The sequence below is a fragment of the Cyprinus carpio genome, chromosome A4 (assembly GCF_018340385.1).
Source record: "Cyprinus carpio isolate SPL01 chromosome A4, ASM1834038v1, whole genome shotgun sequence".
Classification (NCBI taxonomy): Eukaryota; Metazoa; Chordata; class Actinopteri; order Cypriniformes; family Cyprinidae; genus Cyprinus; species Cyprinus carpio.
The window spans coordinates 15,593,888-15,620,003 of record NC_056575.1 but is presented as its reverse complement, the minus strand read 5'-3'; the positions used below and the strand labels follow the sequence as shown (position 1 = coordinate 15,620,003).

At 38.9% G+C, this 26,116-nt stretch overlaps 1 long non-coding RNA gene and 1 pseudogene across 1 annotated transcript; one reads left to right on the top strand and one right to left on the bottom strand.

Annotated features, from left to right (window-relative positions):
- LOC109056054 overlaps nt 1-26,116 on the top strand; it is a 109,088-nt pseudogene that overhangs the window by 30,233 nt on the left and 52,739 nt on the right.
- LOC122140198 lies at nt 2,672-15,511 on the bottom strand. The gene is made up of 4 exons (XR_006156899.1): nt 15,362-15,511; nt 14,232-14,420; nt 3,628-3,697; nt 2,672-3,386 (listed from the first exon to the last, which is right to left on the bottom strand). It is a non-coding gene; the product is annotated as an uncharacterized LOC122140198 (long non-coding RNA).

Sequence of the window (26,116 nt, the reverse complement as noted above, 5' to 3'; positions counted from 1 at the left end):
CGACTGACATACAAGCACTGAAACACAGGGGTAAACAAACTAATAACAACTAAAAATAAAAAACAGATGGGTGTGGTCCAATGAGTTTCCATGACAACAAACAAATGGAAAAGAGAAGCAGGGTATCAAGAGGGGACCAAGGCAACAATGAAGACACAGACCTACAAACTAATAGTCCATGAACAGAGACACAAGAAACACAGAGAGGGATCGGGACATAGCCACCCTCCTAAGGAGCAACTTCCAGATGCTCCTAACAAAAAACACAAACACCACAGCTGAGCAGACTGGACTGTAAATCCCCACAATGGAGCAAAAGACCACCAGGGTGGAGCTGATGGTGCAGGGGACCACCAAGATAGCTCAGGCTGAGCAGATGTCCACCAAAGTGGAGCAGACCAGGAAAAAGACAACCAAGGTGGATCAGGTGGGACTGCAATAGAGAGCACAGAAAGGTTAACAACGGCCCCTGTGGCCATAACAGGACAGGCAGACAGTTCAGAGATGGCATCTTTGGCAGTGACAGGGCAAGTAGAGAGTTCAGGAATGGCCTCCTTGGCCGTGACGGTGCAGACAAGGGATTCAGGAATGGACCCCTTCAGGAATGGCCTCCACAGCACAAAAAGAAAATACAGAGAGTCAGCCTACATGGCCTTCACACCTGTGACAAGACAGGAAAGGGTGACCTCTGGGGTTGAGACAGGACAGGCAGGGAACTCACAAGCTGATGCCAACACAGGACTAAACTGTGGGGCTCGAGTGGACTCTGGTGCAGATTCAAAGACTGGAGTGGATTCATGGACTGGAGTGGGATCTGGAGTGGATTCATGGACTGGAGCGGGCTCTGGAGTGGAATCATGGACTGGAGAGGGATCTGGAGTGGATTCATGGACTGGAGCGGGCTCTGGAGTGGATTCATGGACTGGAGCGGGATCTGGAGTGGATTCATAGACTGGAGCGGGATCTGGAGTGGATTCATGGACTGGAGCGGGATCTGGAGTGGAATCATGGACTGGAGCGGGATCTGGAGCAGATTCATGGACTGGAGCGGGCTCTGGAGCGGAATCATGGACTGGAGCGGGATCTGGAGTGGATTCATGGACTGGAGCAGGCTCTGGTGTGGAATCATGGACTCATGGACTGGAGGACGGGCTCTGGAGTGGAATCATGGACTGGAGCGGGATCTGGAGTGGAATCATGGACTGGAGCGGGATCTGGAGTGGATTCATGGACTGGAGCGGGCTCTGGAGTGGAATCATGGACTGGTGCGGCACCTGGAGCAGATTCATGGACTGGAGTGGATTCATGGACTGGAGCAGGCTCTGGTGTGGAATCATGGACTTGGAGTGGGATCTGGAGTGCAATCATGGACTGGAGCGGGTTCATGGACTAGAGAGTGTTCTGGAGCCATGACGGGTCGAGGCTCTGGCGTGGCAGCCATGATGGGATGAGGCTCTGGCGTGAGGGATTTTTTCTTATCCTTTCACAGTCTTGCTCCATTTCATACTACTATCCCTGTTCACTGTCAGCAGCCTTCTGGACCCACAATCCCCCACGGCTTGAAAGTGCTCAAGCATGATGGGTGCACATCACTTATTTACATCTCTTTCCCTTATATATGTTTTTGTAAAACCCTGTTTTTTCACTCCTGTTTTATTTTAGTCAGATGGTGTCAGTCTGTTCACATTGCTGAAGTGTTTTAACTGCTGAAGTGTTGTTATATGTTCCCAAACAGCAAATTCTCTTTTTTAATGTTTTAGTTCGAAACATTTTTTTTTTATTATTGCTCAACACACGATTGATGTGTTTTTAGCTCTGAGTTGAGTCAAGGACCCTTGAGGCAGACAATTATCTTTTTTTTTTTTTTTTTTTTCTCAGATTCTGCACAAACATCTGAAGTTAAATGGTGATAGTCTGTCTTTGTCAAGGCGTTGGTGGGTTTGTCGCAGCACAACTCTGTAGATTGATCCCCCTCCTTTCAATGTGAAGTCAGTGAGGAGCTGTTGCAATGTGCCGCTAAAAGCAAACAGATTTCTGCCGATGACAGAATGACACATCCAAACAAGTGTAAGAAAACAGTTTCAAACCTACAGCTTGGGACAGACAGAGATGGCATTTGTTCATTCTGTCACAGTCTCAGTCATGTATGTATATGTGTAGCACTTATATAAGGCAGTTTTCACACTTGTTTTGATTTCTTCAATCTCTTTTCACTTTGTATCACTTGCATTACTGCAGTATGTTTGTGTCATCAATGGCAATGTGGCGGTGAGTGCTAGGGTTAGCTGAAAAAATGGCAAAAGTGGAAAATGTTACTCATGATTTTGTCCTTTTTTGTTTTACTACCGAAACATAACACACATGACAATTGCATCAGTCTCTTGCGGAGGTTCAAGAGATGTGAAGAATCTGAGCTGCTGGCCAAAGGCATTTTCTGCAAAAGCAGTACTGAATTCAACAACATTTGCATTTCCTGAAGGAAATACCAGAGTGATAATACGAAACCAGCATGTTTAATTGCAGCCTGCAACACAGGTGCAGAGGAATTGTTTGGTTCCTGTGGCCTTTTGCCGATGAACAAACAAAACAAATCTTTTTTATAAATAAATAAATAAATAAAAATGGCAAATTAAAAAATCAAAATAAAAAGCCAGATAGCGGTCGATATATGGTGCTAGTTTTGTGTTTATTTAGCTGAACACAAGAATCAACATAGCAAGTACACAGTAAATCTGGCTTTAAATGAGTAAATATATGCAAAAAAAAAAAAAAAAATTCAGAATTCAGTATGCAACTATTAAAGTGACATAACTGTTGGTTACAATCTGAAATAAAGTATAAATATAGTAAGTGAATTCATTTGAATGGAGTATAAAGACTGCAAATAAATAATAAAAATAAATAAATAAATAAATAAAACAGCACACAAGCACAGTGGGAGAGCAGCTGCATCAAATCCTGCGCACATCCTGGTCAATTAGTTGAGATCTGCCCAGATCAAAGAGAAATCAGGGTTTCCAAAGTGTTCAGAGAGAAACAGCAAATGAGAGGGAGCCATACAAATCAGATTCAATTCAGCCATCATCCAGGATTCTCTTCCATATACAGATACACAATTCAAGCTTTGAACACTGTGAGAGTCCCTCTGTCAAACAACCCCTAGATTCCCATTTCCATCTCAAGCCCGTCCAGCCAAAGCGAGCAAAAAATCTCCTGCTAGCTGATCTGGGAGCAGAACATGTAACTGATGAAGATGGCAGCTGATCAGTATTTACTTCACTCTCATTGTACTGTAGATCCTCTGCTGACTGTGTGTCTGCGTCCAAATGAACGCGTTCATGTTTTAGACCATGGAGAAGCACATTCAGCACTGAGCCGTGAAGGACCTGGTGCGAATTATCCATTATGATCAGTGCTTTTAAATTCAGTAACACATTAGAAGACTCTCAAAGAAACGCCACACTAAGTGAATAAACTCACAGATCCAACAGTGAACAGCAACAGTGTTTAACAGAATCATCATATAAACTCACTGAGTGCGTTTGAATGCATCTTTATCCTAATGACACTCATCAGGTTGAAGAATTCAACAATAAGGTGTTTATTCACATCTGAAATACCTCTCACCTGACCCGTGTGAACAAATTACAGCGTCTGCCAATACTATCGACCATCTGAAGCATCTGCCGTATGAACGCTGTAAACAAAAAAACAATTGCCTTATTGAGCGCAAGGATACAAGGAAAAGAAAAGAATGTGTCATAAATGGAGGATATTGATTGGTTGGTTGGTTTATCAAGCATTTGTTCTAACTGCAGGAAAGTCAGAGAGTGTAGATCATATGTTTCTCACTGTGAGTGTTTATGTGTCTAACTTCAATATTATAGAGTATTTTTGAGAAACCTTGGTGTTTTTGTGTATTGAAAGTCCTAAAAGCATTAAGAGCTGCTCAGAGAAAATGTCCATCACATTACTGCACTGGCATTCCCCTCTGAATTCTTCTCCAAACTTTTTTGCTCACTTGCCTTCAAACCGAATGAAACTCAAAAGTCCTTGATTGGCTGAAGCCTTTATGCACCCTGATAATGTGAGTGTGTTTATGTTTCGGTCTTTATCTAATGCTTGCTGTTTCTTTTCATGTGCTTTTGAATGTCACCCAACTAAACAGAAATATATATATTCTCTATTTATATTTTGTGGTGTAAATGTGAAGTTTGCGGTATATAAGATGAAATACATTTCTTTGTGATAAATAATTTAAACTAGAGTGTCAAATGTACCTCTTACACTAAAGGCTCTCATACTTGACAGCAGACTGAGATTTCTGGGATTTCAATCCTGTCCATCTGAGAGACAAAAACCACTGCAGTTTGGACAGGATGAACATAAGAACTGTGTTTACTAAAAGCTCTTCAGCTTCTCATGTGAATAACACATTTTCAACCAGTATTATGCTGTTGGCTGTCAGTAAGAACATCAAGTCCAATTTTGTTTCATCAGATGTTAAATGAAAAGTCTCTGAAATGAGATTAACAAAGGCAATTCACAATATAACAAGGTTTATAAATAAAAGGAAAAGCGAATGAAATGTAGAATATAAACCATTAAAATCTCTAAACAATGACTGGGCAACTGTCAACATAAACTGAATTAAATTGCTCCAATTTTCCAAGCATATTGCTCCATATTCAAAAAATTAAATAAATTAGTTACATATACATTTCAGTCTTCCATTATTTTCAGATTCAGTCTTTTTATTTATATATTCTTTTATATCCAAAGATAAATGTCCAGTTTACTGCCCCTAGTGGATGTAACATTATGACTTATGAGTAAAAATGTTAATTTCTAAATGGCTTGACTTACAACTATTGTGTGAACTCATTGTTATGTTTACTGTATTTGGACAGACAGATAATTGGACAACACAACAGTATGTTCACTAAAGTCATGTTGTCCTCATCTGATTGCTGATATTTATCCAAGAAATAAAATGAGGAGCACAATTTATAGGATTTCTGCCAGCTGGCATTTCTGAAACCTACTGAGATCTTAGTTGTGATTAAATCAGGGCACTGCTGAGTTTACAGTCTATTCAAGTACAGTTTAGTAAAGCTCTTGCTCTCAGCTTTCAACTTTCAGCTCTCACTGCAGTGCTGAGTCAGTTTGGCAGTGTCTGTCAGGAAAGGCTCTGTGCTGTTATTTTTTTTAATTCTATTTTTAACATTGTGATATTTCTGAAAGATGTGACAAAACACAGAAACCAGAGCCCAATGACTGACCAATCTGAAAAAAGCTGGAAAATGACAGCTCTTGAGTGGCAGAGGTCACGTCACAACTTCCCCTGAGATTGCACTGTAGATCTATAGAAGAAAACAGATCAGCACTGGTACGTTCAGCTGAGAGAGTGACTGTGTTAAACCATGTACCTCATGTTGACCAAAACACACCGGCCTATAAAACTTTCATCAACAAACACACTTGCGAAACTCCATTGCTGCCCCCCATAAATACAAACTGCATCCACTATTTACATAACGCTTGATTCTTCAGGAAGCTGAACAAGGTTATCTTTCCCTTACAAACAAAAACACACTTATTTGGAGACATTCTTTCCGAGCGAGTCCTGTGCTGCGCTGCTGAATCGCGTTGATGGGCGCGCTCTTGCTCTCTCTCTGATCTTGTGTGTGCAGGCACACTCTTCCGGTAAAAATGCCCATATAAGGAGTTTATTTATTACGCAACGAAGAGCCACGATCGAGAAAAAAAAAAAAAAAACTTTCCGTTATAGGTCCAAATCGTTTTTTTGAAACTTTGGCCATGCTTAGCCTGAGAATCCAACTCTTTAACAGTGAAATAACTCTGAATGGATAAAACACATTAGACCTTCCCTTTAAATGTATAGTTACAAAATATGCTATCTAATTGTCAGGTCAGAAAGAGGATGCAAAACTGTCTCAAAACTAGACTATACAGTTGTAAGTAGACACTGTAAGTTCTGAATGCTGAAAATGTCCTCATGATGAACAAAGCAAAATCTTCATCCAAGAGCAGGTTACTAGGAAATATTATAGAAAAATTATTTAACATCAAGATATTAGTATTTTTTGATTTATGCATTTAAAAAAAGTGCTCTTTAATGAGATGAAGACACTTAAATCTCTATAGTTCAGCTCTCCTAGTCGAGTGTTCATTGGTAACTGAAGTGTCGTGGGTTTGAGAGTCTCTATCATGATGAATCTGATCTCAGACCTGCTCTTGACTGGAGAAGCACCCGCAGACATTCGACTCAATGGCTGTTGACGCGCTCACACTGTGTATGTTACATGGCAAACATTTCATTTGACTTTCAGCAGGATTAATGTGAAGTAGAATCAGACAATTCCCAGAATTTTTTTTCCATAATAAGTAAGCCGTATTATATGCTGCTGTATTTGTTGTATGTTGTTTTCTCTAATATTAGCCCTGACATTTAGCCAAAGGTCAACAGTGAGGTTAGGATGGAAACTTTGGAAGGATTCACTAGTTTCTAGTCATGTGACATTTGAATCGAGGCATCGGAGCTTGTGTTGAAAAATAAATGGGCGTGCTAGATGAAGGCTCGATTCGAACCTTGTGTCACACAAGTAATATGGAGAATACAAATTATTTCATAAAAATGTAATATTTGTCATATGCAATTCATAGGTGTATTATTCTATTCTTCTATTACATCATATTGATATTCGTACTGGTATTAAATTGCCCAGTTTAATGGGTAAATTAATTTATCAGAGACAGAAATTCAACAAACACACACACACACACACACACACTGTTAGGCTTTTATTTGTGCACGTAACTTGAATCAATCTATGGAATGTGTGGTGGATCCTTCGTCCTATGGAGCATCTTTCACAGGCTTTTGGCTGGCACCAGATGGCACTGTTTTCGACACTCTCAAATCTTTGAATCTTTTCAAAACCATCAGAGGAAAGCTTCAGTGCTTCACATGGCTTCATTTGTCCATTACTACTGGTTACCCACCGAGTGCTAATGAGGTGCAGGTGTTGACTTGTCAGAATGCCAAAATTTAGGGTGTTGAAATCCCCAGAAATCTCCTCTCAACTTTAAAACAACATGAGCGTGTCACTGGGATTAATATTACTGTTTGCTAAGCTACGGCATACTGTAGCAATACACTAAAAAAACTATCAAAACTCTTAAGCAAATGCATAGCAAAATGCTAGCAACCAACTAACACTAAGCAAACATCACTCATTTTTATTGAAAATATAAATATCTAGTTTTATCATGTCTAATGGTGGTCAGAACACGCATTTGGCTCTGGTTTGAGTTTTTAAATGAATGTTCAGAGCAAAATAGCAAAATAACAATGCTCGCCTGTTCTCCTCTTGCTACATTTATTTTGTCGAGGTGTTTTGGGCTTTTGAATGTTTTAGGCTCAATTAGGCTCAAGACCAAGTGTGGCAGGAATAAAAGAAGAAAGGAAGTTGCTGTGCCATGAGGAAGAGAAATGAAGCAGCCAAACAAACAATATGTTGCTTCAACACGCGTTTTTAAACAAACATGGTTTCCGTTCCATTTCAGGTTTTGACAAAGCCGCACATTGTTTTCATGGACATTTTCAGGATGTACCAAAAGAAAAGCTACTATTAATTATCCCTACAATATGTTTCCTCTTGCACATTGTTGTTTTGGTTCGAACACGCTGCTGTGAAAGCACCTGACAATGCAGTTTAATAGTTTACTAGAAATGAGGGAATTTTCTAAACACTTTTCTTTCTGTTCAACCGTCCCTCTGCACTTTGGTAAATATGCTGTGTCTTCCCAGCAGTCTCTGCTGATAGTTTCACAGTCACACATATTCAAGTGCAAGTTCACGGCTTTGAATATTTCTTTTTTTTTCTGCCACTCGTACACTTTCCATCCCGATGTCAGTGCGGTTCCCGGTATCAGTAGAGAGGCAAAAAGTCAAATAACAAGCAGCTTCGCCTTTCCTCTTCTTCCAATTACTGATAAAGACGAATAGCAAATGGAGAGCAGAAAACTGCTGGAGTTTTTCAGGACAATGTCTGTGGCTCCCTGATCTGTGTCACAATAATTCCACCCGGCCCGCCACTCAGGTCCGGAATACCATCTCACGGGAGCCCTGAAGAAAAAAAAAATGTTTGTGTCCCTCCGTTCTGCTCTGGTGCCGCTCTGATTTGTTGCAAGCACCTGAATTTGACCACTTCTCACTGTTATTGCCTCTCGCCTCTAAAGACTTCTCTCCATTTCAGCAGCTGTGATTTGTGGATGAGCAGAACGGGCCGCAGACATCATTAGAGAGAGCTGATACTAGCGGGACGCTCCAGCTGGAGCTGTAATAGCACTTAAAGTGGTTCATACCGGTTGAAATTGCGATTGATTGTGTTATCAGGTTAAGAACGGGAACACTGTGGGTTTGTGAGGAAAGAGAGACCGGGAATGTCTTACAAGAACGTTCACAGGTGTTGAGTCTGGGAATGAAGCAGCCTCTAAATGAAAAAGGTTATGAAATGCACAGGATGTTACATTAGAGGATTAAAACTCAGCTCTATCACTGTGAGAAGACAAATCTTTACAGAAAACTAATAATGAAAATGAAAAGATTAAGAAAGGCTACAAAAGGAGAAGGTGTGATTGAAATTTGAACAAACTTTTTTTTTTTTTTACTTTTACTTTTACTCGATGATGAATAAATTGATTTCAACAAGCTTCAACTAATATGCATTATTCCATTACATTTTAAAACATAAAATTAGATTTTTATTGGAGAAAACAAGGAACAAACTAGCAACAAAATCCACAAAACGTTTATTGAATAAAAATATTAAAGGGAGAGGAAATGGATAGTTCTGTTTATTTTTCCTGCTTCTCTGATTATTCCCCTGTGAAAAAAAGACCCAGTAATCTTGCATGTGTCTCTTCTCAAGTTTCAGAAAAGATCTCAACAATGTCTCAAACTGTGCTCAGATTAGTCAATCTGCAAACAAAAGTCAAAGATCTTGATATAAACTCAAAAATATCTTATGAAACAAGGCTAAATGAACACAACAACCACAAACCAATAGGTCCACACCCTTATTTCACATTAACATTGTCTCTCTTTTATCTACTTATTTTCTGAGACTAGCCTAATTAAAACATAGCTAAGTACTTAATTCAATTCTTGAGCTATGAACGAGCAACTCTGAGCCATAAACCTTTATTATACTATAGCTTTAGATAGATCCTAATCAATTTTCAGAAATCTAATCATGAGTATTGAAGCTGTCAGATGATTTACTGGCGGTCAGTATTAATGAATACTTTCCAGTAATGCAGCCGTCTTGTTGAAGGGAGCAAATGTTGAAATGCAGTTCTGATAATTTGAGATAACAGAGGGAAAGGGTCTTTAGTGAATGTGTGAGATGAGCACAGAGCTTCTTGGAGATGTGGAGTGAACTGTGTGATAATGAGACGAGCTGAGAGCATCTGTTTGACCCTCTCTGGAGGCTTTTCTCCTCAGGTAGCACTGCAGCTCCATGAAGGGCCGCTCTCTTCTGCCCCGCTGCCTGTGTTAAGCGCTCAGATGTGAGAGCAGACCGCAGGGCGTCAGGGGTGCTGTGGACCAAGAACGAGTCTCTCCACTTTACCATGAACACTCTTACAGAGACTCAAATCCATCCCTCTCTCCTCATATTCAGCCTCATGTGCTCCTGAACTTAATAAAGGTCAGTGTTAAATGAGGGCCGACATTCTGCTGTTCATTATTTCAGACCATTTCAAAAAATCATCTGTCATCATTTTTGTTGGTTTCTGTGTAGTTTTGAGTGTCTCTGAAGACAAAGACAAGCTGTAGTCATGACCCTGTATTGACTTCTCTATGATGCATTGGAAGATAAAACATTGGAAGTGCTGTTTGAACTGGGTGCAGAAAGTAATAAAGAAGACAGAGACTGCAAGATTATAAAAAAAACCAAGAAAATGTGAGGAATATGAAGTCAAGGTGAATGTACGAAGCACAAACCTAGATCAACACACCTAAACCTCTTTATGACTTCATCAAGAAGTCACAGCATGTCATTAATACAAGAAGAAGCCACAAGAGCACATAATTCATTAGTCTGAAATAAAAAATAGGTCTGATGCATTTTATTCAACAGCATGATTCAGCCAAACAGCTTTGCACTAAAGTGAAATTTGTGGCCCAATTAGTCAACAAAACTACACCAATTAACAAACTACAAACAGAGTCTCCACATGCAGAGACATCTGAAGAACAACCTACTAATTTTGATAATTAATATCCAGGTGAGAGACTTTAAGGTCTGGACACATTTCACATCAGGCCTTCATGATTTAGCTTGGTAGAAAACACTAGAAACTACCATCTCAACATGAAAGTCCTTTTGATCAGCTGCTGATGAAACTCTCTGAACCTGTTCTATATGCAGACCAGATTCACACCAGCACCACTGACGAATAAAGCACAATTCTGAGTCCTAACAAAGTGTGATTGTAATTTACAGCATCTGTTCACAACACAATCACAGCCAATCAGAACAAATGCTGGTTAATATGTTTAGCTGAATGCACTTGTATATTTTGATCAAAAGATTAAGTATAAACCAAATGTACTTATAATTTTCTGTATACTTTCTAGTATAATTCAAGTATACGCAAGTATAATTTTTCTATGTATATCTCTGATTAGTGCCTACAAAGTTACTCTCCTATTTTCAGTTCTAAAGAAGTATACCAATAACTGTTTTGTAAGAATGTCTTGCTGAGAACATTCCGAACATATGAAAACTTAAAACGTGTTTTAATTTAGTCAAAAATATTCTGATCAAGCACAGACTTGAAAATCACAATTGAAAGCAGGATGTCGAAAGGAAATGCAGGAACAGAAAGCTGTGGAAAATCAAAGGAAGGATCTGTGGGAATTGCACTACAAGACAGAATTGAAACATCTAAATGTCAAAAAAAAGAGAAATACTCCAGTCATCGCTAATGCTGGATTGAATGTTTACTACTGCTGTTTCTGGGCTATTAAGAACATTTTTTTCTATATGTTACTAAGATTTATCCCTAAACAAAAGTCAAATGTTGAGTCTTAGATATTCGTTTGTCAAGATTTAACAAGGTTAATGTGATTAACACTGTCTGTCATATATTTCATGATTCCTCGCTGAACTTGTCTGGACTGCAGCAGCTGTTTAAGATGAAGTTTATCAAGCTTTTCTGTTTCTCACAGTGCATTTTCAGTGTGTTAGGAGTGAATAAACAGGTTGTTAATGAACTGCCCTTACACACAGAAGTAGCATCAAAAGAACTAGTGCTGTGCAACTACTTTAAACACAGATGCCTTAATGATCATAAAAGTGTAGTAATCTAATGAAACTTCCTTAAGTCTTATTAGTGGTTTGAGGTTCAGTGTTTATTCCTCTCAGAGCTCTGTTTTCTCTGCGACAAATACAGTGTAATAGTGGAGTTATTAATTGAGTCATAACAACATCAGGTGATGCGTGTCTAATAACTACAGAATATAATAATTGCAAATGTCTTCTTGGGGAGAGCTGTGCTCTAGATTCAAGGGAATATTTGTTAACAAGACATTGTGCAAACAGATTGTGTCAAATACGGTGCTAATTTCTCCACTTCAACTGATAATTTTGCACTTCAAGTCTAATTTTGATTGATTTGAACAAGTATTAAATTGAAGTGTGTATCTCATTTTAAAACATTTGTACAAAAATTATGTCCTAATATCTATATACCAGAATATGATAAAGACTTGGTGGTAGGTTTTTTTTTTTTTTTTTGAGTTAGACCAGTAAACAACCAACAACCTAACATCCATCCACAACACACATTAACCATGTTGCAACAAGCTAAAAATCACAGAACACCACATAGCAATGCCCTGAGATAAGAAAATATTAATAATAATCAACAAAAAAAAAAAAAAAACAAAAAAAAAAGAAAAAAAAACATAAGAACTACTTATCATCCAAAAAAAAATAATATTTAAAACTGATACCACCACCTATACCTTGACTTTGATACCAGTTCCTGAACGACACTATGCTAAGCAGGTGTAGCGATTAGCTTGATATAAAAGGCTACAAATAACATATTTCTGCAACATTATTTAACCAAAACCCTCATTATATCCCAATTGGAGGTTATTACAAACACTTGATGGTGGTTTAAAGTGAGTTTTGAATAAAAGCATAGCATAAATTTAATAAACTGTCTTATGTAGCATGATGCTACAGAGTGAATGGTCATGTAATGTGTGTTTTCCTTGATGCTTATATTCTTTTCTATTCTGCCGTTCTATAAACAGACAAGTGTCTAGCTGATCATTATTCAGTGAACATTATGAGTGTCTGTGCTGAATGAGAGCAAGTGTGTTTGTTACTGTGTCTCCTGCTGTTTACTGTGCCCCGGCCTACACACCTCATTTATTTTGTCCCTTCATCTTCCCCTTAAGGATTCCTCCAGCCTCTTTAAGTAGAAGATATGAGACAGTGAATGACAGGAAGAGATGGAAAGATGAGGGAATTTCTCCAACTTTACATCATCATGACATCTGCAATACACAGCACTCTGCCAAAACACATTAAAGCTTTATATATCAACTACAGGTCATTAAAATGACTAAAATGAATTACAATTACAATCAATACAATATATCCAAAAAATCACATAATAATCACAGATGAATCGCATTTGGTTATGAACGCGATATTGCGTAGCTTGTCAGCGAACTACGGCTCTGTGTAGTAAATGCCGCTCCATTTGAAAGCAGGTGTTGGACATTTACTGCTAATCACAGAACCGGCTTTACTGACGAGACATGCATGACAATCACATGAAATTAATCGTGCAGTTCAACCACAAACCATCTTCGTTTCATTACTGCTGTAGTATATACTGATATATACTGAAGGATTATTATATTTAGGCTCCTTTCTGATACGCCTGGATCTATGTCTTTAGGTGTCTAGATGGGGGTATTCGGATATTGTTCTGGGTCTGGATCTTGAAATTTCTGACTTCTTGAAATTTCTGATTACCATGGAGCTTTTGTCTCTCTCTTCAAGAGCATCAGTCATGTAATTGTTAGTCTCAGTCTCAGATGTCACCCCCACGGACCGTTGGCTGAACGTCTGATGCATTTTGAAGTCATCCTCGGATTGGATGAAATATACAGGATTCCCAGGAGACATGTGTGTCACATTCTTTAACATTCCATCTGGCAACAAGATGGAATGTTATGGAATGGCATGGCAACAAGATGGAATGTCAATCATGAAAGAAGAAAGCCGTTGTGTTTACAGCTGTGACAATGAGTGCAAATCAGGATCTACCAAACGTTGGATTTTCAAAAGTATGTGGAAAATTTTTAATTTGCGGTACAGACACTTTAAAAACAGCTTTACACACCAGTCTGTTAGTGTGGGGACATTTCTACGCCCCTAAACATGACACAGTACAAAACGAAACGTGATTGGCTTGTTTTATCTGTCAGTCATATGCACTCTTGGGCAGTCTTTGACCATCAAAGTGGCCAAGGATTCCCAGACCTTCTGCCATCAGTCTAAAGGTACGCAAAAATATGTAATTGCAGTCTGAGTCTGTATAAAAGCCCAATTAAAAGAGCATGAAGTCTCTCATCCATTATCATTAACAATGGGCAATTAAACCTGGACTTGCTGAAGTCATTTAATAGAGCAGCTCTTTCAGTCATTCACCTTTGCGTTGCTGTTCATTGTTCTTGGCCTCTTAAATGAGCTTGTCATTCCACCATCATCTTTGTAAAGGTAAAAGCATTAATCATGTGTGAATGTACAATCCTAATCGAGACCCGTCATTATCATTGAAGCATCTGACTACTGCTCACTTTTAAAGAAGCTTTTTTTCTTACAGAGCCCTGTAAGTTTATCAGTCGCCATGACGATAGCAGCTTCCTTTCCAAAACTCTGCAGCTGCTTTCAGCCCAATTCATGAAACATGCAAATAAGACACACACACACCAGCCCGGTGGATATCTGGGATTAGATCTTGTTCTATGATGCACAGTTATGTAGTACACAAGAACATTTGTCTATTTTAAAATATAATTTACAAATGAGCAAGATGATTCATATGCAGTGGTGTCATGGAAAATGTTTGGTTTGATCCAGCTGCTGTTTGTTGTATTTGTTTACACTTACTTCTTGTTGCACTGTATCACAATCCTGGTTTTCCGTCAATGAGCTTGGATCTTCCTCACTGTGTGCAGATCTCCTGGCAGTGCCAAAGCATCCGTATGCAGCCATGGAGAACTGGGGCCTGAGTGTGTTTGTGGAGCAGAAGATCTTGTTGGATCCTGACGTTTCTTCCTTCTCCTATCAGATGGAGCTCTGCCATCAGGTAAAACACATTTACTGGAGTAACATGAGCATGTGAGCTTCTCTATAGTATAACAATGTATTACGGTAACAGTTAAACTACATCTTGCTGGTTTATACAGTATATACACAGGGAAACAATATCAAGTGTGTAAATAATAAATTATAATGGGCTAATTTAATCAATCATATCAAGTGTCTGGGACACTTTTTTGACATCTTTTCTGCATCTCCATTTGAGATGTGCAACTTGAATCAGCCCTCAAAGAGGCCTAACTCATTTTCGCACAGTAATATTTTGGTTGTAGGTCGGTTTTATTTACACAAATGAAGATTTGTTAAAGTTGGATTTGTTAAGGATTTGTTAAAGTTTGTGGCTTTAAAAATATTTGAAAGTGTGATTTCAATCCTTAAATCAAATGAAATAATAATAATAATAATAATCATCATCATTTGTGTTTAGGTATGTATGTGATAAGTAATGATGTCTGGTTTGTTATTTCAAGAGGTTTAATAAAGAAAGAAAAAAGAAAAGAAAAAAACGCACCTGTTCCAGCAGTAATTGAGACAATGTAAGAACTAATCAACAAAAACGATGATAATAAACGGTCATTAAAATGATCTAAAACCCGATTAATCCGGTCTGCGAGCTGTGAACTAAAAAAAAAGCTCCCCTTATTTGATAGGACTCAATAAAACATTTAACGTTATATGAACTAAACGCACCTGAAGAACACCGGAGGACTCCAAAAAAGTGAGCCTCTGGGGGTAAAATGGCCGGTCAAAACTGCCCAAAGCATGAGGACATGTCAAAACATGCTTTGTATTAAGAAACTCGTAAATATTTATATTACAAACAAATAGGCGTAACGCTACTAGCAGCCCTCGCTGGCAGGTGCTAAGGCAAATGTGTCTGTTTTTTTTAATGTTCGAGACATGTTTTTTTAACTTACATTAAGCGTTTATATCCTTGTTTGTAAATATTAGAAAGAGTGTTTCCAAATTGTATAAGTACTCCTGAAAGGAAGTGAATCTCTGCCCGTCTTTACAGACTTCACTGACTAAACGAACGCCAGCACGCGCATGCGCGTCAAACACACGTGGAGCTTAACAGAGAGCTATAGAAGATGTTGAAGAGATTTTAGATATTAGATATTTTACAAACAAATAAATAAATAAAACATTGTTGTTTGGCGTTGAGTTTAAGTTTTCTACATGAAAGGCAAGGTAACGGTCATTTTAATACTATAAGGGGATTAACATGCAATTGTAAATTGACCATATCATCACTGCTGTGGAAGACAACACTGGATTTTTTTTTTTTTTTTTTTAACATATTTTATTTAAGTTCGGAATTCAAAAATTTGCAAATTAATCAATTACTAAATTAATTCGAAATAATTTAGAATCCTAATGATTATGCTAATCAATCCCATTAAAAGCTCATCTTTCTTAACACAATGTAATGTCAGTGCTGTTTACTAGTTCCCTCTGAAAGAAAGGAAAAAAGGTAGAAAGAGAAATTCTCCAGGAATTAGAGAGCAACAGAGAGTGTGAAGCTGGTCAGCAGAACAGCAGCAGATGTAATTGGACATCTGGAGAATTTGATGCACAGCTCTTATAAAAAGAGCATCACACATCATGTCCATTGGGATTGTGAAAGTAAAGATTTCTTTACGTCATCTCTCTCTCTTTCTTTCTTTCTTTCTTTCTTTCTCACTCACTCTGTTTTCTCTTTCTCTAGAGTGTTTCACACATCGTTCTTGTGTTAGATAACTTATTTATTTATTTTTTTAATCTTTGCCTCATTGCAGACTATTAGACACATATCAAACAAGCAGTTTTTTTTTTATTTTTTATTTTTTTATTTTTATTTTTATTTTTTTGCCAATGAAATGATGTGTCCTAATGGACTTTAAGCCCACAAATGCATCATCTTCATGAATTGTAAAGGAAATGTTGGAATTATTCATTGCATGTGCTAATTTTTCACCAGCTTTTGTTTGCAGCTCTTATGTTGCTGAGAACCTTGGATTTTAGTGTCTTTTGTTATGGCGGATTATTTATGAGTGTGTTGGAGATGTTCTGTGCTCTCCAGTATTGTTCTGGATTCATCTCTTGAATAGTCTTCCTCATGTGCTGCTGAATCGCAGCTCTGCATTGTGTTCTAGGTGCTGTTGCTTTGATAAAAAGCTCAATGAGCAGGGCGAAACAGCATGTCTCTTTCCTCTTTTCATTTAATTTCTTTTCTCTTTTTTATTTTAGGGAGAAGAAAATAGAGGAAAACAATCCCCTCATCTCTCATTTCTGCACAGATAATACAGCTCCATCTGAACTCACTCTGAACCTTATACAGTAAAACACTCTCACAGGGAGCATAAAATCATGATATTATTTGAGAAACAGCAATAGCGTGCATATTTGATATTTTTAGAGCTGGAATTCACGAGGGCATCCCAGATCAGACTGTTCTCAGCATATAAACCCCTGTTTTATGAGCAAGAATAATTGAAAAGAAGCAGTAGTGGAGGCTGGAACTGTAATATTGACTAGTGATGCTGTTTACAGGCAGAAACCTGAAATATGTCCAATACTGTCCTGCAGTACATTAACGTCCCCACTGAATTTACATTTATGTATGTGTACAGCACACTGTAAAGTTGAAATCTAGTGTTTGTGCTTTAAAAATATGTAGCATAGAAAAAACTTATACAGTTAAGCAGTTAAAGTTCTATTTCACTTCAGTGTTTGAAATCTCAATACACAAGTTGCAACAAATTCTCACACACTGCAAATGCATGTACGCTAACCAACCTGATCTAATGAGAAAATGTAACAATTTAATTGTGTGTGGTTTTTTTTTTTTTATGAATTTGTATATGATTCCCTTAGAAATGTATGCATGGAGTTCCACCCCTAACCCCACACATTAACTTAACCGTCACTAGAGCTTAAGTGGATTGTAATGAAATGTGCTAATGAGATTGTACAAATTAATTGAATTAGCTATCAATTTGACAAAAGCGAGAGTGTGTTGAAGCTAACGTAAGATGTCAGCTGAACATTAAAACAGTTCAAATAAGCATCAAACACAAGTGTGTGTGTGTGTGTGTGTGTGTGTGTGTGGAGAGATACTAAGTGTGTGTATTAATAAGACAAAGAAAAAGAAACCGAGAAAGAGTAAAAGACAGAGATTAGTCATCACGTGTTCCACCGCACCCTTTTGTGTCGCAGCTCTCTGGAGGTTCTGCTCATCTTTATGTTTTAATTAAGATGCCAATTTTCTATTCATACTGTTTCTTTGCATCTGTCTCATGCGAATCATTGTCATATACATTAAATAGCACACTGCTAATTGTTTTCCAGTGTAGAGAGTGTCAGAGTGGGTGGGGCTTATGCTCACCTTACATATTGATTGACACATTCATTGTGAATGCTTTAAATTAGTCCTCATCCAGGGCTTATTCTGTTATATATCAAAAGGTCTGTCTGTGCTCTAATAACTCGAGCTGGTGGCAAAGTGCCGGCATCTGATAAATCACATTTGGATCTCGTCACTCGCGCAGACTGCCTGCAGAGAATTGATTAGTGGACGACAGACTCAGGACCTACTCTCTCTCCCAGTAGGCTCATTTTAAAGCCAGATACTGTAGCAGCAGATTGTGAGTAGATTTGCCCCACCAGCGATGAGGTTTATATGTCACAGTCAGTCAATCAGGGTTCATTTCTCAACTCATTTCAGCCTCTCAGATTAAATGATACTGCCACAACCCTTCAAATGTAGTTATTCAGCCAATAACATCAGCCTATTAGAGGTCGATGCAGCTGATGTTGAGTTTTCTGAGGTGAACATGAGGTGACATTCTGTCCTCATGGTATAAATATGATGGAAGAGTGAGGCTTCAGTTCTTATACTTTACATACATCTCAAAACCGTTGCTTTAAAATAGGGTGACCATGCGTACCATTTTCCCTGGACACATCCTGACCAGGATTTCTATATTGGCTAAAATTTCCAGGTTTTGGCTCTGTTTTCCCGTTTTCATACTTACTGAAAGTAATGATCGAAAAGTAGGTTAACCAATAACATGCAGGCATTGTACATAATTGACCAATCACGGTGCATGGTATCTACAGAGAATGGTCAGGTGTGTTTGACTTGAAGCAGCGCTGAGCAGACCGATCGTTGTATGCCATCAAAGTACCTCGAGAGCAATTCGAAAGCATAAGGAGCTGTTTGCTCTCTATAGCTCTCACGGTACTTTGATGTCATCACACCAATCGGTTTGTGCGGCGCAAACAAAGCCAAAACCAGGATATTTTAGGCAATCTAGAAATCCTGGCCAGGACGTGTCTGGGAAAAATGGCACGTGTGGTCACCCTATTTAAAAGCAATTAGACATTAAATATGAGTTGCACATTAAATATGAGGATAAATGAGCCCAAATGGCTCACTTCTGTTGACTGGTGTTTTATTCTCTCCTAATTTATAAAAGACGGCATCTGTAAACACATGAAATTAAGGATTTCACACTCTGACTCTGAATACTGGCAAATAAATCAACTTTGTCAATCAAAACAGAGGATTTTAAGTTTTCTTATTGTGATTGGAGCAGTTTCCAATTCTAGTTCATAAAGTTTAGGTTTACTGAGATTCAAATTTGAACAGGATAAACAGTAACATTTTGTTAGCTCAAACATAGTGTGATGATGGCTCTGTCCTAAAACCTAGTGAGCTGCCTTGAAATCTACTGTGACTGATTTGTAAGACTGTACAGGCATTAACACAAAGCACACGAGAAATTTGATGCTCAAAGCTCATTCTAATAGAGTTTGATGTTAGCATGTTGCAAAGCTAAATACAAAATACTGCAATAAGCACAAAATACTTAGCACACTTAAATAGTGGGTCAAATATTTATTTTGCAGTATTGAATAAAAAATGTTTGTAATCAACACTTTATTCAGATTATTCAAAAGTATGCTTAAAATTAACAAAAAAAAAAAAAAAAAAAACTAAAAAGTGGGCCAATTTAGTCCCAAGGTGTACTGAAATAGTTCACTTACAACTGTATTACTAGTATATTGATATTACAATACACATATTTTACTTAATTAATCAAACAATCCTGAAATAGATTTCTTTTTGTAAGGGATTTTAGATCATGGTGCTTGCGTGGGAGATGCAAGTTTGAGTCTATGAGCTGCATAACATTTGAGCTTGTACTGAAATACAGCCTCAGGGCTTTTTTCTGTGGTTTTCTGGTTGAGAAGGCAAAGACCTTTGCCCTGCAGTCACAAGCCAGACAGACCTTGTCTGAAGCTACTTTTACACTCACACATTCAGGCATTTATTGTAATACTATTACTGTAGTCCATGCTGCTTTGCTAACAAGGCATCATATGCCATATATGCTTTGCTAACTATATATATATATATATATATAGCTTTGATTTATTTTTATTAATATTAACCACTATTTTTTTTTTAATGGTGCCGTTGAAGGTTTTCTCCTTTTCAAGTGTCCTGAATATGCTGCAGTATAGAGGTACAGCATGAACTCTTCCCTGCACGACTTCCTCCAGCGTATCTGTTAATGAAGCGGGGCTGCAGAATCCCTCTGTTTAGCTTTCATCTCACAGACACTGTTGAAGACGTAACTGAGTGAGGTTGAGTCTCATAGTTCGTACCAATCATTGACGTTCTAGTGTTGTTGAACAGTCTGTGTCATTCCTCAAGATTTCACTGCAACATCCCATTTGCATATCTGCAGCTTGTCTTTTTAAACACAATAAGTGATGTGATGTGACTCACTATGTGGGTTCACTGTCATTAGCGTCAGAACATCTGACAAATTAGAAGAGGGCAGAAAAAGTCACTAAACCTATGGGAAGCCACTTGATGTGTGTCTAGCAGAAGGTTCCTCAGAGAGCACAATACCAGCTGTCTCTCTCCACACTATCAGTCCATGTGTCTGATGATTGTCCTATCAGGTGCTTTGAGAGCTGCTGTTAAGATGTCATTTTCAGATGAAATAGCCCCGACTCCTACAGAGGTTTGTGTGCTGCAACAATGAGATCCGGCATTCAGTAGCACATCTGCTTGATGGCTTCAGAGTCTGGAAAATATTCAGCCCATTTAGAACCGCAGAGTTGCATCTTTTCCAGTCAATAGCCCTGTTTTGCACACTGTCATCTGCACACAATAGCAGGGATCATTTGGAGTCTTTCTACATTCCAGATGGGATGTTTCATAATCGAATCCTTGTGTAACTCTGTTCATTTACAGTGTCCTTGGCGACGTGCCCAGGTATGAACGCTGTGAAACTGAAAAATGTGTTTTAATTGTGTAACTGTAGGTAATTGATTGTTTAGGGCACTATTAATCATAGTTCAGAAGCTCTGTCGGGTTCTCAATGTTCTGTGAAACCTTTTTTAAACAACTTTTCTGTTGAACCAGAGTGAGACTGTTTATTAAAAGGGTTTATTTGTACTTTTACTTCTAAAGAGCACAGGTTATTTTTTCTGCAGTATTGGATTTTTGTAATAAAATGTGTTTGCCACTAGATGTAGTATGCTTTTGTGGATATTGGATAAATAGGAGGGTGGATTGCTATATATTTCTTTTCTTTAAATTGAATGCTTTGTCCAAATAAAGTTTGGTTTCAGTTTACCCATAAACAATTTTCTTGTACAAAACAGCAAAAGTTTGTTGTAATTCTTCGCCACTGAACATGAAATCAATCTTTTGTAATGGTCACTGTTTTTTTTCTGTTGATGATTGATTGTTCATTTCTTCTCTTCTAGTGGTTTGGGGATCTAGTCACACCGGTTTGGTGGGAGGACTTTTGGCTGAAGGAAGGATTTGCGCATTACTTTGAGTACATCAGGGCTGAATTCCTCTTTCCAAAGTAGAACATGGTGAGTTATGGTTTTCAGATGTATGAATCCCTTAAAACAAGAGCAATCTTTAATGATTTTCACACACAAGATCTTGAGGATTTCGTCTTGTGCCAAAATTCAGCTAAGCAGAAAACAACAATCCTTTCACAGTTCATTTGAATGCTATAGAAACATTGATTCCTCAATATTACATGTTGATAACATTTTCACAAAACCAAGAAATTTCACACTTTATGGACATTTACTTCAAGTTTAATCTGTGTCATATTGTTTCTAAACAGGTATAAACTCTCTTTTTCATACTTCTGAGTTGTTTCTGAACAGGTATAAACTCTCTTTTTCATCCTTCTGAGTTGAGCTGCTTTGTCCAGTAATTTGTAATTTTTTTTTTTTTTTTCCAGTGTTGGGTCAGACAGCTGTCAGAATATAATTATATGACAGTATGCCAGTCACTGCTGCCTGGTCAGTCTCACCAATAACAACAAAAACAATAAATATATAAAAAAAAGCTAATATTGTTTGTTCCTGCTGAAATCTTCCATAAGAGATCTCACAGTTTGCAGTCAATATTCTCAACAGGTGATTATAGAATAAGTTTTTGTAGATGTCAGTTGGACTTTATGTGCAGACAGACATCATATCTACTTGTGTTGAGCTGTGTTCGGTCCTGCTTCACTGCCAGAGCAACCAGTACTTATGCAATCATATTTTGTTGTGTTGTAATGGAATTTTGTCTATAAGTAGTTGTCTTCAGATGTTTAAACAATTATCAAAGGAGAGCTGATGTACAAGAGCCACAGATAAATTTATGATGCACTTACCATTGCAAGTCATAGGATTTGCTAAACTTATTCAGTTGGAAAAGACAACTTACATTAATATTGTCAAACTTCTGTGATAGTCGGAACAAAAACTGCTAATTTACTGCAGAGCTTCATAGAGCTGGAATTTGAGCTGCCATTAACAAAAACTCTTGAATTCAAGGCCAGCACAGACAAGCATAAACTAGAGTACAAAATATAAACCCCAATAAATAAAGTGCAATGTAAAATGAGTCATCCACATTCATTTTCTACATCCAGATGGGTTCATGTTTGGTGAAAGACAAGGCATAGCTTCAATCCACAATGCTCAGCCGTCTCACAGGAGTCAATAGGTTCAGTGATTTTCTAAATGGCTGTTTAACGGCCAAGAATTATGAGGTTATTTTACCAGACCAGGTGCGTCCAAACCATCATCTCATAATGTTCCTGTATTATAGGATGGCAAACAAATCCAGGAGTGTTTGTGAACACCAGTATGAAGCCAGACACCTTCCATGGCTTCTCCAGTCACTATATCTGAACATTATTGTAGAGTATCAGAGTCAATCAGACAATTTAAGATTCGATGAGACAATTTAAGATTTGATCAGATTGACTCTAAACTGAATGGAAGCCAGAGAGCTCCATGCACGATAGGTCAATTAATTTCATTACAAATTATGTTGCTAGAAAATAACACTTTAAATTAAGACAACCTAGAAGAGCCAAACAAAGTCACTCCTCAAAAGCCGCTTTCATGGGTAGCAACTCTCATTCTCCAACATCATAATTTCTTTCTGCTGCATTAAGTTTCCTGGAGTAAAAGGCATAAGGATAAAGCTTGAGAGGATTGCCCTGGTGTTGTGACAGGATGGTTCCGATACCTGTGTTAGATGCATCGACCTCCACAGTAAATTCGAGCTAGGGGTCAGGATGATGGCGAATTGGTGTGGTGGTGAATCGCTCCTTCAGTTGTTGAAAGGCCTCTGTTGCTGCTGTGGACCAGACGAGACGATGCTTGCCTTCCCTGAGCAATGATGTCAACGGTGCGGCTATAGTGCTGAAGTTGCATATAAACCTCCTGTAGAAGTTAGCAAACCCCAGAAAACACTGCAGATCTTTGATTTCTTAGGTGGAGGCCAGCTGAGAATGGACTTAATATTTTTATCATCCATCCCCACCCCATCTGCACTGATGATGTACCCCAGGAATAAAGTTAGGGTTCAATGAAACTCGCACTTCTCCATCTTTGCATACAGTTGGTGTTCAATTAGGCGCTGTAGAACTGCTCGTACATGTTGCACATGAGACTCAAGCATGTCAGAATATATCAGAATGTCGTTGACGTAGACAATCAACCACCGATTTAACATGTCCCGGAACACATCATTAATGAATGCTTGAAACACAGACGGACTATTGACGAGCCCGAACGGCATAACGAGGTACTCGTAGTGCCCTGTGGTGGTAGAAAAGGCAGTTTTCCACTCGTCCCCCTCCTGAATGAGAATTAGGTTGTATGCGTTACGTAGGTCGAGCTTGATAAAAGTACTTCGAGGGCAGCTGGAACTAAAGGCAGAGGGCAGCGAAACTTCACTGTGTGAAGTGACGGTAATCAATGCAGGGCCGTACTCCTCCATACTTCTTTTTCACAAAGAAGAAACCCGCTGAAGCTGGAGAGGTGGATGGTCTGATGAAGCCTTTTGTTAGTTCTTCCATAATGTAGGTATTCATGGCTTCAGATTTGAGTTGAGTTAGGGGAAAAACGCTACCTCTGGTTGGGACTGCCCCGGGGAGGAGATCGATGGCACAATCACTGGTGCGATGAGGAGGAAGTTGCATGGCTTTAGATTTGCTGAAAGCTTCAGGCAGGTCTTGATATTCGGCTGGTAACCCCTGAATGGGTGGAACTTCACAATTGTCGGGCTTAGGAGGAATGACAGAGCGGTAACAGGCAGACCTTGTGACATGATGCAGACCATTGGACAATCTGTCTTGTGGACCAGTAAATACAAGGATTATGTCTCTCCAGCCAGGGCAGACTGAGGATTATGGGTTTCTGGGGTGAATCGATGGCGAAAAGGTGAATTGTCTCAGTATGAAGTGAACCAGTCTTTAGAGTGATGTCCCTGGTGATGAACTTGCATCAGGTTTTCAATGTGAATTGCGAGCTCGATGAACTGTTCGAGTGTCCTTCCCTCACCGCAGCAAGCAAGTTCTGACTACAGCTCTGCTGTAAGGCCCTTTCGGAACAGCAGTTTCAGCGGATCATTACCCCAGCCTGTTTGAGCAGTGAGAGTGCGAAAGGTGAGAGCGTAATCAGCCGCCATGCTGCTGCCCTGGCGCAGAGCAAGGAGTTGTTCACCTACCTCTTTTCCATTGGCCGAATGTTCAAATACCTCATGGAACTGCCGTAGAAAGTTATTGAAGGATGGTAAAGACTTATTTCTACCCTCCCACACCGCAGTTGCCCAGTCTAGCGGTCTTCCAGTCAGCAGAGAACAGACCAAGGAGACTCAGCTGTTGTCGGTGGGATAGAGTTGAGGCTGTTGATATATGAATACTGAACATTGTAGCAGGAAAGCCTTACTTTTGTTAGGAGCACCGTCATATTTTTCTGGAAACGACAGTCGAGGGCTGGTAGCGGTTTGGCTGAGGTGTTGAGCAGGCGGTGATGGCTCAGCAGCTGCCCGAATAGACAGAGGTGGGGCGCTGCACAAGGCCTGTAACGTCTTGCCCAGATCCTCCATGAGTGAGGTGAGACACTGCAGTTGTTGCTGGTGGGATGCTAACATTGATGCTTGAGCGGAGAATTCGGTGTTGAGTTGATCGACAGCTGCTGGATCTTGTTCTGGCAAAGACTTCTGTAATAAGGGTTCTGAGCCATGATGATCCATTTGTAGCTTTTATTAAAGAGCAGTGTCAAACAGGCTAAGATCAGATAACAGCAACAGGGGTGTCAGAGACAAATCCAAACTCATAAACGGGTTACCAGGCAGATTTCGGGGCAGGCAGCAGAGAATCACAGAATATCAAGTAACAGTCCGGGGTAGTACACAGAGAATCAGGATACAGGTGAAAACCGCCTACTAGTGTTAGCCGTGGCAAAACAAGACTTTGCAGTGACTGTGAGTCTGGTGTCTGCTAAAGTAGGTCACTGAGATGGGAAACACCTGTGCTGGCAATCAGTCTCAGGTACGGGGTGTTATGGGAAATGCAGTTCTTAAACTAATACTCCGGAGAGGGTGCCCTCCGGTGGTGTTCTGGGAGGGCCACAGAGGCCGGATTTGTGACAATGCAGTTGCATATATTGCTGTAAACTTGGGATTTCATATTTTCACTCTTCTAAGCTCATTCAACCAAAAAACGCTAAACTGACCTGAGCCGTAAAACAGTGATTCTGTCCAAACCCCATAAAAAAACAAAAATAATCCCCTTTAACCAAAACTGACCTGTTTCCCTTACATTATTAATCTTTTATGGGAATTTCTGGAGTACAGAGTCACAATGAGAACACGACTTTCTCCTTCTTCCTCTAAAAAAACTTTTTCTTTCAGAAATATGATCCAATGTCCCACAGTCACCATCCTGTGGTTCTTCTGAAGGAGTTTCTCTTTACTAGGATCTGGATATCAGTGTATGTTAAGTGTATTGATGACTGTCAATTTAATTATTGTAGCATATGTAGCATTATGATGCTACATACAACACATTTTTTTTGTTTGTTTGTTAACTGCTCAATGTCTCCATATCACTTAATAAAATCCACTTTCAGGTTTGTTAAAGAATAAAACAACCTGATGAAATAATACAAGGACAAACAGTTCTCCCTCTAGAGCTGCTTTTGATTGAGCGTAATGGTAAATTAGCAATTAGCATAATGCTATTCCGGTCCAGCTTTAGTGGCCTGTTTTGTGGTCTTCACTGACTGTGTCCAGTTTTCTCATGACCTAGTATAAAGGTTATGGAGGGTTCTCGGTCATGACAGACCTGATGTTTAGT